The 14,777-nt window shown below is 43.7% G+C and overlaps 1 protein-coding gene across 6 annotated transcripts in view; it reads left to right on the top strand.

Annotated features, from left to right (window-relative positions):
- MDGA1 (MAM domain containing glycosylphosphatidylinositol anchor 1) overlaps positions 1 to 14,777 on the top strand; it is a 261,863-nt gene that overhangs the window by 226,226 nt on the left and 20,860 nt on the right. The window lies entirely within an intron of this gene.

Below are 14,777 nucleotides of genomic sequence, written 5' to 3'. Positions count from 1 at the left end.
ATTGGAGGGCTGAAAAGCAGAATGAATAGAATGGAATGGAATAAGTGTTGCACCCCAGTCACCAAGTGGTGTGATATTCAAGGGGTTCCAGGCTTCAGTTTCCTTGAAATAGAGGGCAGTGGAGACTGTGCTGTCTTTATGAGATATATATATGATTTATTTACACATATATACAACCTGAGCCTACAGTGGAGCAGCTCACAGCATTAACGTCTTGCTTCTCTCATACCCTCAGCCTTGGATGCCATCAGAAATCAAACCACATGGTTTGATCTTGTCACCCATCCTATTTAACATCTATATGAGTCTGCTCAGGGATTTGGGGCAAGCTGCCATTAATATTTTCCCACACCAACCTGTCTGGTCTTTCAGGTCAACCCAAGAGGCCTATCTGGTGGCCCCAGTGAGGGATGAGGATGGCAGTGCAGGGGCCCATAGTAGGGCTTTCTCAGTGGCTGCTCCAGAACTTCAGAACAACCTGACCACTGAGGTACCTCTAGCCTCAATATTATACTCGTTTAGGAGGCAAGTGAATAATTACCTCTTCCATCAGACTTTTAGATGTGAGGAGGTATAATTTGTTGAGTTTAGTTTGTATTGTGCCCATTGCCAACTTACATTTTGCCATTTTAGTTTATGCACCCACAGAGCATGACAGGGGTCACAAACACTCCACAACACACAGATACTCCTCCGGCCACACAAACACCCACACAAGTAAACACAGTCACTCTTTTTCTTCCTCTTCTCCCCTGGCTCTTCCTCTACAGCAGGGACTGATGGCCAGTGGCAGCTGAATCAAATAGCCCAGCTGCTCCCTTCAGGGGTCAGGGGAGTGAGGATTTCAGAGTGTTTAAAATGCTGAAACAGCCTCTTTTTGGACTATATGTCAGACTCTGCCACGCTTCTCCCCTTTTCAGGGAGTCCCACCTCCTGGGCTTCCAACAGCTCATTTATTTAAACAATGGTAGCCATTATCCTCCACTGTGCTGCTTGGCCTGCTTTCAGTGTTGGGTGGTGTATGTGTTTTAGCACTTAGCATTATCTTTGTTTTTAGTGCACTTCTTATCACAGGGCACTTGGGAGGCAATATCTGTCACACATGGCGATAACCCACTGCCTGCCACTGGCATCCCATTTGCTTTACTTCCCAGCACGGAACACTGAATTTTCTGGAATGTAGCATTTTATGGCAACTGAGATTATAAAACAATGATAGCTTGGATTTAATGGGATAGGAATGTGTTTCCCTATGTTGAACAGGTTTTAATTTTTAATGTTGAAACCCGTCCTTTCCGGACAATATGTAGTGGAATGTGCACTGCAAAAAAAAAAAAACCACATTTTTAAAAATGCAAAGTAAGCTTATTTTAACTATGAAAACAAAACATCTCCTCCTGCTTCTCCAGGCCAGTCCTTTTGCTTCTTCAGTGCCTGATAATCTGCCCAACCCTCAGAAGTATTCATCCAGAAAGGCACCAATGCATCACAGCAATCTATGCAAAGCTTTGGATTCTCTGCTCGATACTAAAAAAGCATTGTAATTTTGCATATATTTGCATAATTTATGTGTCTTCTGCTGCTCACAGGGAAGGGCAGAGAGCAATGCAAGGGCAGTGAAGACTCCCCTGCTTTAGAAGCTACTGGAAATGCCACCAGAACCTCTTTCTGTCATCTGCTGTGTGTGTTTGTTTTGAGTAACATACCAAGGGATTTAGGGTGACGTATCACCCAAACCTCAGTCACCGGAATATCAAGAGATGCTTTTTTATTTTTTTAGGATATTATGTAGGCTATACTAGGATATTGTAGTTTAAGAAGCAAATGCTAGTATCAGTTATTGAAATTTAAAAAAAAAAAACACCACCTTTGTTTCCTGACTGGTACCTATGTTTTGCCCCATGCTCTAAATTTTTGTTGATGCTTTTGTATGTGGCTTGCCAATGCGTGTCTGAAACCTCTGATATCCCTAACAGTCCTGGCTGCCCAAGATCTTAGGCGGGACAATGCCAGACATGGACTTGGGCAGGTCTATTTCAGTCTTGCTTTGGAAGGCAAAGGAGCCAGTTAAGCTGGCGTACAAGAAGCAACCAGTGTGGGAGGCAGAGCATGTGAACAGGCCAGGGAAAGGGATTTAGTTGTTGCTGCCTGCATGCCACGTTCACTCAGTTAAACCAATCCTTTAATCTTCATTTGCTACCATCAGGCCATCTCTCCTTAATTGCCATTCCTGCCTTCCTCCATCCTTACCCCGTGCTAACAGTATGCAGTATGAACAGGGCAACATCTTTGCTGATCTTTAGGCATGCTGCTAAACCTCTTCTTATATATTTAGGCATTTTAAAGTAGCCTTTTTTCACTGATAGTAGACATATTTATAGTTGGTCTGTTATCTTTTGCTTATTTTATTACTTTTTATTACTGTTTATCAGTTGATGATTTGTTGCATATTATCTGCAGAGTCTTTTTAGATAAAAAGGTGATTATGGCTGTGGTTCTATACCCATTTACCCAGGAATGAGCTCCATCATAATCAGTGAGACTTACTTCTGAGTAGGCATGTATAAATTGTGCTGCTAGGCTGCAATTCTATACACAGGTACCTGGGAGTAAGACCCATTGAATATAGTGGAACTTATATGCACAAGATTACTACACAGTATTTTAAAATACATATGACCTCCAGCCTCACGCATCCTCTGGCCTCCTGCTGGCCCCAGAGCTTCAGTTCCAGTTGTGGATATATTTGGTACAGTATTTTTGATTTTTGGAGAGCACTATTTTAGAGACAGAAACAGGTAGGGCATTTAAAGGGTGCTTAGGGGATGCTTCTCATTAACATGATTTTCACTTGCATGTGTGGGGCACTGGAATGTAACCTCTACATAAGTGGGGAGTCGCTTGTAATAAAAACAGAAGTTTGACTTGGCTAACCCACTTCTATCTCAGAGGAGGAAAATCTGTAACTGCTGAGGTTGGCCTGTGAATTGGCACAAATCTCATTGACCTCAGTGAAGCCTGTTTCTGTGTAGACATGCATACTATTGCACTGTGACTTGTGTTCAAGCAGAGTTTCAAATCTGAGTCAGAGGTAGACGAATATGTCAACTTCAGATTCTCTCAGTTTCTCTTTTTCCCCAATCTTGAATTCTCAACGTTTCCACATCAGTTTGCATTAAAAGAGAAAAAAATCCTCATAAAAATTCACCAGGATTTTAGTGAAGATTTCTCCCAATATACAAAATTTTGCAAGATGGTATTTATTTATTTATTTATTTATTTATACATACATACATACATACATACATACATACAGTCCTTCATCCGAAGATCTTGGGGCAATTCACAGCATAAAAACACAAAATATTATTCAAAACAAGAACAACACAAACCTATAACTCTCCCTCCCACAAAAGACATTTGAAAGGTCATAGAATGTTAATTTTGCAAAATATTATGAACATTTGTATTATATCTTCACATTTATAGGCATGCATTACCCCAATATATGCATTTTTATTCATGTTACTTGACTGGAGAATTGCATTGCAAAAATTGGGCAAGTGTGAATGTCAAAGGAGGGCTGTGGCTCAGTTCATTAGTTGTTTCAGCAAGTGTGTGAATTAGGTAACCTGGCCTTCAAATGCAAATTGAATCGCATTTCTCCCCCAACCCTAGTCCCAGAGTATTATCATTTATTTACTTATTCAAATGACTTCTAGCCCGCCTTTCAGGGCACAGCCGTCCCAAGGCTGTTCACACAAAAAAATTCATTTAAAAAATCAAATAATTAACGAAGCACCCCCCTCCCCTAAACTGAATGTGCAGCAGCAATGAGTAGTGGTCCCTTCCAGAGACGGCAGCTGCTTTTTCAGGAGGTTGAAGAACTGCAAGACTTAATAACTGCTGCCTGGTTGCCCCCCAGGGCTTGAGGCATTTCATTACTTATTCAGTCCTTGAAATCTCTGGATGGAAAACTTATTAGGCACTTTAGGAGATATAAAGAGGAAAATTGGAGTTCTAATTGCATGTCCACTTTACCTTCCAGTGTTTCTAGGACACCTCGTAGTCTTCTGTGCAGTGTACTAATGGCTTGAACAGCCATACGGGCATCTCCTTTGTATCTCCCAAGCTTGCTGCCTCATCCCACAAAACAGAAGCCTGCCCACTGCATCTCTGCTTATTTTAATCTGTTTCACTATGTGCAAATTATAATTGCCCACCAAGCTTAAGAAAGGAATTTCAAGATGCACAGTACACCTGAAGAGCGTGCCAGCCACACGTTCAAGTTGTGCAAAGGGGGAGGGGTTCTTTTTAAACAAGCAAACAGAAATCACCATCCAGCTGTGGAGGAAGGAGTAAACCAAAAAGGCAGGTGAATTAGCTGGTTGTGAAGCATGAAATGCCTACATGATGTGATTTTGCTAACATTTCAAAGGCGTTTAAGTGCCTCACATTCACTGAGAACTGGAAAAAACAGCAACACTGCCCTAAAACGCCTAAGGGTCCAGGACTACTAAGTCATATTGAGAGCTCCCTTTCTTAGTCAGAATAGAGACACCACTGCCTAGGGTGGCAAGGTGGGAGAAGATGCAGGGATTCTGCATATTCAATAGCTGTTCAGAAGAGGAAATTTCTGCAGCTGTGGCTTACACTACAAACTCCTCCTCCTGGAATTCACTCTTCTACGCAGTTGTAAAAGGTGCAGGAGTCTTGTCCTCTTTTTCAACTAGCCACTCCAGTGCTGGTGCAGCTGTCAGTCCAGTCTTCCCCAACCTGGTGCCCTCCAGATGTTACTGGACTCCAACTTGATGGTTCTACATCCTTTCTGTGTACCACCTGAATAAAGCTCATGAACGACCAGAGGCTTGCAGACCACTGTTTGCAAAGCTCTGGGTTAGGATATTAAATGCAAGCACCACCACTTTCAATTGTGCTTCGAAAAATGGAGAGGCGGCCAGCAAAATTGTTTTAACACCAGCATGAGGTGTTTCTTGAAACTGGTCCCAGTCAGCTGCTTGGCTGCTGTATTTTGAACTAACTGCAGTTTCCAAGGAGTCTTTGAACATTGTATACAATGTGTATAATGCATTGTCATAATCAAATCCCACTTTGAATATAATGGTAGAATTATCCTCTCTGGATATAGACTGAGGTGCTTTGCATGACCAGATGAGTTTCTGACAAAAGCTGAAGGTGGGGAAGATATACTTGGCTGGCAATACTGGACACATCCTGACATCCCTTCCTTATGCCCAGTGTCAGTCTCCAGCATGCTTTTCTCCTGCCCAGAGAATTCCCTCTCACTGGTGCCGTTCAACATTGAGCCCTTTCTTTGCCCCACCGTTCTCCTCTGCCTTGATGGCTTTCATCTCTGCTGCAGGAGACAGTCAGGGCAGAGGCCAGCTGCCATTCATATCCCCACCTCTGCATGCAAGAGCCTTGCACTCAACTCCGTGTCTGTCAGACTGAACTAGGAGTCTGCTTCACAGACCTACGGTAAGGTTCAAAGGCACACAGAGAGAAAGAGAAAGAAAGAGAAAAGGGGGAGGGAGAACTCAGCTGCTCATTTTCACTTTCATACTGTGTCTTAAGAGTTCCTGAGTCAGAAGGGAAAAAAATTGCCACCTGGAGTTAGCTGCAGATAAAAAGACAGGGCCTAGTCTTGTATGAGGGTGGAGGCTTCTAATCAGTGTAATTTTCATGTGTGACATTGCATGCTTTCCCTCTCTTCCATGTGTAGGGTAAAATATCCTGGGACAAGCCATCTTCCTGGCATTATCATTAAAGAGATTAAACTCCTTCCATTGTCTCTGTGCCCTCCTTCTTGCTTGGCTGGCTATCCCCAGAGAGGCACTTTGTATTTTTGAAGGAGTTTCTCTAATTTGTGTGGGAATTGAAGATATTAGACTTCAGCTTGGCAACGTCCTGGCCCAACCTTGCAGCCTTGTGTTGCGACCTGCCAGTCACCATTGCTGCCAGGCAGATGGAAAACATCAGAACATTTATTAATGTAATGGAAATAAGTATATGACTGGGTATTGTGTGCTAAAAGTCTGGCATAGACCAAACCTCGCAAGATACTCTATGGATGCATCATGTATAAATTCCCTGCCTTCTCTTCTGTGGTCTTTTTGTTCTCCTACAAACCAGCTGTAGATTGTCTTTGGTGCATGCAGAGCTGTGAGGGGGATTGCTGCTTCCACCGATTTTGGTTCACTGCAGCCCTCTTAACAATCAAAGCAGTCAGATTTGTTCTTGTGGAATACAAGCTTATGCTGTGAAGTCGTTCTTCAGATCTCATCCAAAATAGCTCTTCAAAGGGAAGGAAGATAGCAGGCATGGGTTGAATGGTTCAAAAGGCTACTGTAACAGATTTCTGTACTGTACTCCTTTCCCCACCCCGATGCCTTTGGGTGCGGGTAAACAAAGGGAGGAACTCTCCCCCCACCCAGATTCCCAATCAAGATATGAAAATCCAGTAATTTGATTACTGACACTCCAAACTTGCAAGTTATGGAACTGGTGGCAGCAGACATACAAGACAAAATTACTGAGTAGTCCCAGTTTTGGGGACTACAACTTCCATGATCCCTGACCAGTGGCTATGCTGGCTGAGGCTGATGAGAGTTGAACAGCATTGGTTTCCCACCTCTACTTTCCTTTAGCATAGAGGAGCATACTTCTGGCTGTTGGCAAAAAGTTTGTATCACACGGAGCTGGTTTCAAAAGTGTGTGTGCCATCTCTGCAAGGACAAGCAGAGCTGTGATACATAACTTCTCAGCCTTTCATCACAGGGGGAGGAAAGGCTCTGTGGATTGCAGCTGTTTGCAAATTTGCTTAATTCAAACCACTGTTTGTTTTCCTCACTGCAGGATTCTCAATAAACACACATCCAGCTGAGAGATTTGGCGGGGTGGGGGAGGCAGCCATTCTCATCATTTGCTTTCCATATGTCTGTTAGGGATGTGGGGTGTTCAGAAGAGACTTTCAGACCTAGGGCATGTCTACGCTCCAGCCTTCCGCAGTGCAAACCTGTGTGGTGGTGCTTTGTTGGGCTTGTCACTGACACTGTGTACTTTTATGCCTGCAGCCAAATGATATGTGGACTTGCTGTTTTACAGCCAAGGCTCCATACGGTGGTCTGTTTTTGTGATGTTTTCCTCCCAGCTCCCTTGCAGTGTTTTCCTTGTCTTAAAAAAAAATCATCATGGAGAATTCACATTGCAAAATGCACAATAACTGCAAATGTGTGTACATTACCTTTTTTCCTCTTACGCTCAGTTTGACCCAGCACTGGTCCAATACATTTTGTTTTCCCCACCAGTCCCACTATTAGGATGAACATTTCGAAATATCTTGCTGTACCTTTAAGAGACCAGTTTCTGCCTCAGTTGTATCACTTGTCACCCAATGGTGTCATTTGAAGCACCACTTTGCTACATGGCAAAGCAAGCCCTGGTTTCATCACATGCCAATCCCAGTTCTCCAGGCACTGACTGAGAACTAGTCACTACTGTTAAGTGCGGTTTAGAGAATCATCCAGGAATATCATAGAGATATTTGGCAGCAAAATGGCACAATGCCTTTCCTTTTTCCATGCTTGCTTATTCAAACAGGGCTTGAAAACAAAGCGCTCTCCTCTTCCTCATCCCATGTAAATGGGACCCAGAATGAATTGAGGTTGCTCCCCCCCTCCTTTCTACTCCTTATTTCCCAAATAGAATTAAGGCTCCCTCACAAATGGCTCCCAATAGCGCCTCTCTCTCTCTCTCTCTCTCTCTCTCTCTCTCTCTCTCTCTCTCTCTTTTCCATGCTGGAATTCCCCTTAATCTCTCTCCAGTCCCAATAGTAGATGACTGTTCTCTGCTACCATTGGTATAGCCATAAGGGAAAGATCTTCATTTTGGGAAGGAGGGAAGTAAAGAGTTCTGCACAGTCACTGGAATCCTTCCTTCCAGGGCACCCAAGCCTTTCCTTCCTTGAGACATATTTTATGCAGCCATTGCTATGCTCTTCCAAACGCCATGTGGAGTAGCCCTGGAGTTTGTAAACCAGGTGTCAAACTAGTCATGATTACATTCATTCATACAATTAGCAATCGTGTGAAGAGCTTGTGGGGGCAAAAAGCCAGGGATGGAGCTGATCCAGATTGGGATCATAGGGGTGGGCAGGCTTTATATGTTTCCCATTGCTGCACTCCCAAGTCTGGATTGTGGAATGTGCCCTTGCTATTTACATTGAGGAAAAATCCCACATTGGACCATAGCAGCTGGCAAAAAGCCAACCTCCCCCCCCCCCAGACAAGTTCCCAATCTAGAAAGAGTCACACCCACACACCTGTAACTTGGTTTTTAAAAGCCAGTCATTCAATTGCTAGGTGCATGAATAGGTTCTGATCTACTTTGGACCTTGGAATTATTTCATACAACACCCTGAGATATATGTCATTCATTCATGGTCAGTGAATGGTGTGAGTACGGTGAAATTAACAGGAAATTCTCTGCACAGTTTGGGTGGTTCAGGTAGTGGGTGATATTCACATGCTAAGGCAGCTACATGGAACAGCCAACAAGCAGCAACTTCTATAAGCATTATCCCATATGACAAACGTAAGGGAGACTTATCCAGAGCAATAGTACCGTACTGTCAAATGTGTCATTGACACAGAATGTATATGGAAACAATAACAGGAAATGAGATAAACAGAAGGGACTATAAACTTTTCCAATATGCAGTAACAGCGGCGAGAATATTAATGGCCCAAAGATGGAAACAGGAGGAACTACCGACCCTTGAAGAATGGAGAATGAAACTTATGGATTATGCAGAATTGGACAAGCTAACTGGGAAGATTAGATATCAATGAGATCACAAGTTCATCGAGGACTGGGGAAAATTTACAGAATATCTGAAAAATATATGTGATGAACAAACAACGCTAGTGGGGTTTAAAGAAGCTCTGTGAAAGTCTGAGGAGTATTGTAAAAAAGAGAATAAGACAGGAAGGGTATATTAAAAGGCAATATTAAATTTAGGGAATGTGTAATAAAAATTTAAATATGGATGATTGGCAGAGAAGCTGACGGAAGTCCAAAAGTCAAAATTTGTGAAAATGTTTGATATGGTTATATGTGTATAATGGAAAATCTAATAAAAAATTATTTTTTAAAAAAGAATGTATATGGAAACACCAATATTTGCTGTCTACCTAGCAATGGCCACCCCTTTTACTGTAATATACCAAACAAATGCAGAAAAACAACAGAAGTTTTAATTCAGGAGCTTTCAAGCCACCTCTCACATGGCAATCATCACATTACAAAGTATATATAGTGGCCCAAATTGAATACATTGTCCATAATAGTGGTTGTAACATAATCAGGTTTAAAACTTGCATTCTGCATGCCTGAAATTAATGAGCCAGAATAATAATAATAATAATAATAATAATAATAATAATAATAATAATAATAATTTATTATTTGTACCCCACCCATCTGGCTGGGTTTCCCCAGCCACTCTGGGCGGCTTCCATAGAAACCAAAAAACACTAAAATATCACACACTAAAAACTTCCCTGAACAGGGCTGCCTTAAGATGTCTTCTGAATGTCAGGTAGTTGTTTATCGCTTTGACATCTAATGGGAGGGCGTTCCACAGGGCAGGCGCCACTACCGAGAAGGCCCTCTGGCTGGTTCCCTGTAGCTTTGCTTCTCGCAATGAGGGAACCGCCAGAAGGCCCTCGGCGCTGGACCTCAGCGTCCGGGCATAACAATGGGGGTGGAGATGCTCCTTCAGGTATACTGGGCCGAGGCCGTTTAGGGCTTTAAAGGTCAACACCAGCACTTTGAATTGTGCTCAGAAAAGTACTGGGAGCCAATGTAGGTCTTTCAAGACCGGCGTTATATGGTTTCGGCAGCCGCTCCCAGTCACCAGTCTGGCTGCCGCATTCTGGATTAGTTGTAGTTTTGAGTCACCTTCAAAGGTAGCCCCACGTAGAGCGCATTGCAGTAGTCCAAGCGGGAGATAACTAGAGCATGCACCACTCTGGCGAGACAGTCCGCAGGGAGGTAGGGTCTCAGCCTGCGTACCAGGTGGAGTTGGTAGACAGCTGCCCTGGATACAGAATTGACCTGTGCCTCCATGGACAGCTGTGAGTCCAAAATGACTCCCAGGCTGCGCACCTGGTCCTTCAGGGGCACAGTTACCCCATTCAGGACCAGGGAGTCCTCCATACCAAACCGCCCCCTGTCCCCCAAAAACAGTACTTCTGTCTCGTCAGGATTCAGCTTCAATCCATTAGCCGCCATCCATCCTCCAACCGCCTCCAGGCACTCACACAGGACCTTCACCGCCTTCACTGGTTCTGATTTGAAAGAGAGGTAGAGCTGGGTATCATCTGCATATTGATGGACACCCAGTCCAAACCCCCTGATGATCTCTCCCAGCGGCTTCATATAGATGTTAAAAAGCATGGGGGAGAGGACGGAACCCTGAGGCACCCCACAAGTGAGGGCCCAGGGGTCTGAACACTCATCCCCCACCACCACTTTCTGAACACGGCCCAGGAGGAAGGAGCGAAACCACTGTATAACAGTGCCCCCAGCTCCCAGCCCCTCTAGACGGTCCAGAAGGATGTTAGTGCTGCTGCTGTCTTTAGATAACTAGAGGATATATGGAAAGCACCCTGTAAAATAACATGTTCAGATCAGTGATTGCAGAAGATTGATTCCTGTGACCCCCAAATCAACCCTAGGTGTGCAGTGAATCCAATGTGCAGCGAATCCACAGTTGGCTGTGGAAGGGAAGCAATCACATAATTGCTTCATCTTGGACCCAGATCAATTGTCATTGCACAATGAGATGAGTGAAAAAAATTACCTCTTTGTGTACTGAAAACCATTCTGGTCACACGAACAGTAATCAATGACCACTTTGCTACATGTTCAAGCCCTGTTAGGGCGTAATGTGAAACAAGCTTAAATCTCTCCTAAATCCACACAATTGCATTCATGCTGCATTTTGCACTCTGCATGATTCAAGCAAGACATTTCCCCCCATCACAGAATGGTGTAGTGGCAGTTTCGAATTTGCCACTGGGCTGCATTCAAAAACGCAGGCACAAACATAGATATGCAATATGTGTCCTAGTATAGGATAGGTACATTTTATCCTAAAGAGCTTTGCCTGGTGTTAAAAACCTCTTTCTTAATTGCTACCTGCTAGTTAACTGTCCTTTTCTTAATTATGCAGCCATAAGTCACAAAAGGGACGCGGGTGACATTGTGGGTTAAACCACAGAGCCTAGGACTTGCTGATCAGAAGATTAGCGGTTCAAATCCCCGCGACGGGGTGAGCTCCCGTTGCTCGGTCCCTGCTGCTGCCAACCTAGCAGTTTGAAAGCACGTCAAAGTGCAAGTAGATAAATAGGTACCGCTCCGGCAGGAAGGTAAACGGGGTTTCCGTGCGCTGCTCTGGTTTGCCAGAAGTGGCTTAGTCATGCTGGCCACATGACCCGGAAGCTGAACGCCGGCTGCCTCGGCCAATAAAGTGAGATGAGTGCCGCAACCCCAGAGTCGACCACGACTGGACCTAATGGTCAGGGGTCCCTTTATCTTTACCAACTCACAAAAAAACTTTAAGATCCTGTTTCAAGCAGATGCCATGAGGACATTCTATTATATTCTGCACTATCATGGGGTTGCCAGTGGACTGACTTACCAGCATCCATCAGATCATCAAGCAAGACCACTTAGAAAATGGGACCTGAGTTGTACTGGTGGGAAATGTCTCTGGTGCTGGTGGGAAATGCTATGTGACTGAACTGGCAGGCAGGACTTGCATCTGGGAAGTCCAGGCGGAATACCAGCTATTAGGAGTCAGCAAAACAAAGCACTGAGTTGGTGGCATTGGGAGGCAGCTGAGAACCTGCAATTGTGCTTATTAAGCACATGTTGCTTTTCAAAGGATCATTAGAGACGAGAGAATAGTAAATACATCTTATCGTGGCATAGAAACAAATTACATTGCTAAAAATTTAAGCTCGGAGCAGCTTGATATTTTTCTTCCTCTAGCGCCAGCAGGGCTGGGTTTTTGCTGTTCTCGCTCATTTGCTTTCCCCCTTTCAGAGCGGTAACTTGCCATTATTACAGAACCATAATTAAGAACACAAGCTTGCTGCTGATTGCTTTTCATTATCATTCATTTAAACGAGAGGAAAAAGCGGCCCATATTTGTTCTCGGGATTATGAACAGTAATAGATTCTTTTTGAGGGCTTTAGCTTACTCCTGGGATTTTCCTGCAGTGAGCCTTGGACTCGTGCTTCATCACCAGTTACATTACAATAAGCTTTCTGGGAGATGCAATCAGGGCCACAAGTGCAACAAACAGGGTGGGGGGAGGGGGAAGCATCCACAAGAGATGTTTGGCCTCCCAGGGGAGACTGATGCTTCTGGGTTCTGGATTACACCTAAAAAGTCAGGTTGCTGAGGAGGCCAGGAGTGCTTTTTATCATATCCATTTGGGGAGATGGCTGGATTCATTCTTGTTTTTCAGATCTTGCTTTTCAGAAATGTTGCTGAGGGTGCAAATCAGGCCCCCAAACTAGGGATTCGCCATTCATTTATATTAATGAATGTTGCTTTCTGAAGCAGCCGACTGTTTAGTCCATATCTAATTTGACTCTTAATGGTTGGGGTCAAGTGAATAATTGTTTCTCTCTCTCTCTCTCTCTCTCTCTCTCTCTCACACACACACACACACACACACAGAGTGCTTTAGTATGCTCACATATGTTTGAGTGCATTTTGATTTTAACGCTAATACTGGTCTCAACCCAAGTCCAAGAATATGACTGGCTGAAGCAAAATAAAAAGGAAATAACCACTTTTGGCTGGATTGGAGAGTTGAAGACTCCTTTGGTAATGCTTGGTGTTCCTTTGGGAAGAATGGCAGGATAATAAATAAGCAATAGGCTCTATGTGCTTCAGGAGTACTCTTCCTGAACAATTGCATATATTTTGAAATCACTGTCACGCCGCGTTCTCACTGAAGGGAGAATGAGAGAGAAATGTGAGCATGTGTTGACCTCTCTTGTGTATCACCTCTCTTGTCTTAATGACTAGGATGTCAAGTGGGGGGTTCAAGTCTTCTCTAATTTCCCATTATGCTTCTCCCCACCTGACTGCCATCATCTGTAGAGAGTATCAGTATGAAAGTTTCTTCTATTGTCTGAAAAGCAGGATAAGGAGGTGCTTTGTGGAGGTTGTGTAATGGTGTTACGTATGTCATTAGATTGTGTAATGGTGTTTGTTAGGAAGAAGTGGAAAGGCTATCCACAGCTTTCTCCTGAAACACTTTAGGAAAGGAACATTGCATTTAGAAAGAATTATGGGCAGAACAACACAATAGAAAACCGCACCTCAGAATTAACAGGAACATGTTTATTTATATTTGTTGTCCTTTTATACGAATGTCTATCCCACCTCTCACATAAATGTCAATACACGCTTCATCTATTATTAAGCTTGCAAGCTTTTTGCCCAGCCCTGAACCTCTGCCTTGAATTTGCAACCTCACCTGCAGAAAGGAAGTATCAGCACATCCCACTGCTTGCTTTGCTATTGCATAGACTTTTGCTTTTTGCTGAGAGAGACGGTCCTTTGCAGCTGTTCTCCCATAGACTTCTAACTGTTACGGATAGACTGAGCATAGCGATGTTGTCTTTGAACGGGAGTTTGCAGAATATATGAAAGGTAAACGGCAGTTAGAACACATATTTTTGCTTTTCTGGGGACATTTTTGGCTTTCTGGGACTCATTGCACATTTCATGTAAATACTTGTTAGTGAGACCCAGTGCCGTTAATTTTTTTATATGAAATAAAATAAAAGTTAGCTTCAGCAGGGAGGAAGTGGAAGCAAAATGAAGCGGTATGTTTTCCCTGCCCACATTTCTCTATTTCAAATCCTCCATGTTTGCCATCACAGCACCCGTTTGAATCCTGCAGAGAGAAAGATAATTGCGGAAGCAAGTTGGGCAAGAAGCCTATGGGACGGGAAAAGGATTGAGTAAACACATTCAGCACTGCTTCTTCACTTATTGTGTGCACACACAGACACAGAAGGTGCTTTTGAAAGAATGGGAGGGAGGGTGCATCTGTAAACAGGTAGCTGAGATATTGCAAATGGATCACTGACAACAGGGTTTGTTGGTTTGTTTGGTTTTTACTGATTGGATTTTCCCTATAAAGGGTAAATCCAGATTAAGTTGGGAGGGGAGGAATGCAAGCTGACATTTTGATTCCTACACTGTTGTGTGGATGCTGCAAAACAGCTTGTGTCTATGAGGAGGACCAGATCCCATAATAAACACCTGCATGGAATCTCCCAGAGACAGACATGGGAACTCTCCAATACAGGTTTGCATATATAGGTATTGGGCACCTCAGCCTCTCTATTGGGCTAACAGAAAAGTACTTTTTTGCAAGGTTTTGCAAGTCCTCAGACCTGACCTCTGTGAGACCTCGGAAGTACTGCTACACCGCTGCTACTGTGTGACGTCATGACTTTATGTCACGGGCGCCATTGGGCACACGTAACCTGGGGCCCAAGTCAGCATCCCTGGCCTGCTAGATGTAATTTAAAATTTCTGGAGTAAGTTATAGAGCAGATCATCAGTCTCTTCTTTCAGCCTGCCTATGCCAAAGCCTCTTTTAATTGTCTTTCTATGAAATGCCAATCTTGTGTGACTTCTGCCATGAGAGACCGACGCT

The sequence above is a fragment of the Podarcis gaigeae genome (assembly GCF_964106915.1).
Source record: "Podarcis gaigeae genome assembly, chromosome: 3".
Lineage (NCBI taxonomy): Eukaryota > Metazoa > Chordata > Lepidosauria > Squamata > Lacertidae > Podarcis > Podarcis gaigeae.
Note: the sequence above shows the minus strand (reverse complement) of the source record. Positions and strands in the feature narration are given on the sequence as shown.